General features: G+C 36.6%; 1 pseudogene; it reads right to left on the bottom strand.

Annotated features, from left to right (window-relative positions):
* Nucleotides 1-1,026: 1,026 nt before the first annotated feature.
* Nucleotides 1,027-1,342, bottom strand: LOC112861371 (FXYD domain-containing ion transport regulator 4 pseudogene; annotated as a pseudogene).
* Nucleotides 1,343-2,268: the final 926 nt, after the last annotated feature.

Raw genomic sequence — 2,268 nt, 5'->3', positions numbered from 1 at the left:
CCAACACACTATATGTATTCTCACCATTATTCTTACCACAATTATTATAATTGTACTTTCTCATAATAGGAGTATCTTAAGGAATAGGAATTATTGTTATTATAGTATCCACCACTAATAATTTATATGTTAACTGAAAAATATGTTTTTATTGATAAAATCATAAAAGTAAGAGAAAGGACAAGTGAGATGAATTTTTTTTGGTAACAACTTTATTTAAATATAATGTACGTACTAACAATTCCCCATTTTAGTGATTAGATATTCACAGAATTGTTCAACAATTAATAGAATCAGTTTTTTTAACTGATCATTACCCATCAAAAAATCCCTATACCCTTCATCTATCTGTGCCCCCACGTTCATCAGTCTCACTGCTAAGCATTCACTAATCTCCTTTCTGTATCTATAGGTTTGTTTATTTTAAATATTTCTTGTAAACTAGAACATCTAACACTTGGCCTTTGGTGACAGGCTTCTAGTATTTACTATAATATTTTGAAGGATTATCTCTGTTGTAGCAGGTATCAGTATGTAATTTGTTTTATTGTTGAAAAATATTCCATTGTATGACTACATTTCTATATGTCATAGGGCCAACAGTAAAATCACACACACATTTCTTTATATGATAGTTTTTGGAATTAGTTAACAAAGGAGAAGAAATATATACTTATACTCTGTTTTATAATTACATATTACCTTTACCAGTGCTCTGTGATTTTTTTAATGTGTTTTTGAATTACTGTTTGGAGTCACTTACTTTCAATATGTACAATTTCCTTTATTATTTCTTGTAAGGTATGTCTGCTATAATCAAATTCTCTCAGTTTTTGGTTACTTGAGATTTTCATTATTTTACCATATTTATTTATTTATTTATTTATTTATTTATTTATTTATTTAAGAGTGAGACAGTTTAATTTAGAAATAAGCTTTAGACGGTGTCCTGATCAAATGGGAACTGAAGGGCCCAGCTTTGGAGAGAAAGGCAGTCATGGAGAGTAAGGGCCCCAACTGGGGAGGGAAGAGCATTGGAGCTGGTATGGAGAGTGCCACAAAGCTGGTCCTGTGCTCAGCAGGTACTGGCAGGGTCTGGAGTGATGAGTGGAGCGGCTCTCTCAGGTAAGGGGCTGTGCTTCTTACTGTACTTGCATTTGCAACTTCTACTCAGAGCCATCAAAATTCCAGCGATGCACAGGAGCCCTCCAACAATCATCCCACCCAGCTCCAGGCTTTCCCAGTCATAAGAGAAGGGACTGTCTTTATCCACCAGGTCATTGGTTTCCAAGGCAGGCAGGCCTGCCCGTGTGAGGAGAAGGCCCCAGGTCACTCTCTTCATGATACAGCTTCAGGGCAGCGCTGAGAGCCAGGTGCAGCAAGCAGGTTTGGAGAGGCTGCTGGAGCTGTCTATTTTACCTTCATTTAAAGGCAGTTATTGTGGATATTGAATTCTTGGGTGGCAGTCTTTGTTTTTAATGCTCTGTGTATGTTTTTTCACTTATCTGATCTCCATTGTTAATGAAGAGAAGTCTGCTATTACTATTGTTATTATTTTGGGGTTTCCTAGTAGTTGAAGAATTGTTTTTCTTTTCTTAAGATTTTCTCCTTGTCTGTTTTTCAGAATTTTTACAATGGTGTATCTGTGTGTAGATTTCTTTGTGTTTATCCTATTTTGAGTTTTATAGGCTTTTTGGAATGGGTAGGTTGTTATTCTTCAATAAATATGGGAAGTTTTCAGCAATTACTTCTTTGAATATCCTTTCTTCTTCTTTATACATCTCTTTTTCTGGCATTCCGGATATGAGGGTATGTTGGTGTGGTTAATGGTATTCCATTTTCTCTGAGGTTGTGCTAATTGTTCTTCATTCTTTTTGCTGTGGTTTTCAGATTGCATAAACTCTTACCTTTTTCAAGGTCACTGATTCTTTCTTATGTCAGTTCAGAGCTACCATTGACCCCCCACTCAGTAAATTTTTAATTTCAGTTACTATATTTTTCTTTTTAAAAAAAATTTTTTTTAACGTTTATTTACTTTTGAGACAGAGAGAGACAGAGCATGAATGGGGGGAGGGTCAGAGAGAGAGGGAGACACAGAATCGGAAGCAGGCTCCAGGCTCCAAGCTTCAGCACAGAGTCCGACATGGGGCTCAAACTCATGAACCACGAGATCACGACCTGAGCCAAAGTCGGACACTTAACCGACTGAGCCACCCAGGCGCCCCAATTACTGTATTTTTCAACTGCAGAATTCCATGTGCTTCTTTG

The sequence above is a fragment of the Puma concolor genome, chromosome A1 (genome assembly GCF_028749965.1).
Source record: "Puma concolor isolate L17-30 chromosome A1, mPumCon1.1.hap2, whole genome shotgun sequence".
NCBI lineage: Eukaryota > Metazoa > Chordata > Mammalia > Carnivora > Felidae > Puma > Puma concolor.
This window is presented reverse-complemented; position numbering and strand designations above follow the sequence as displayed.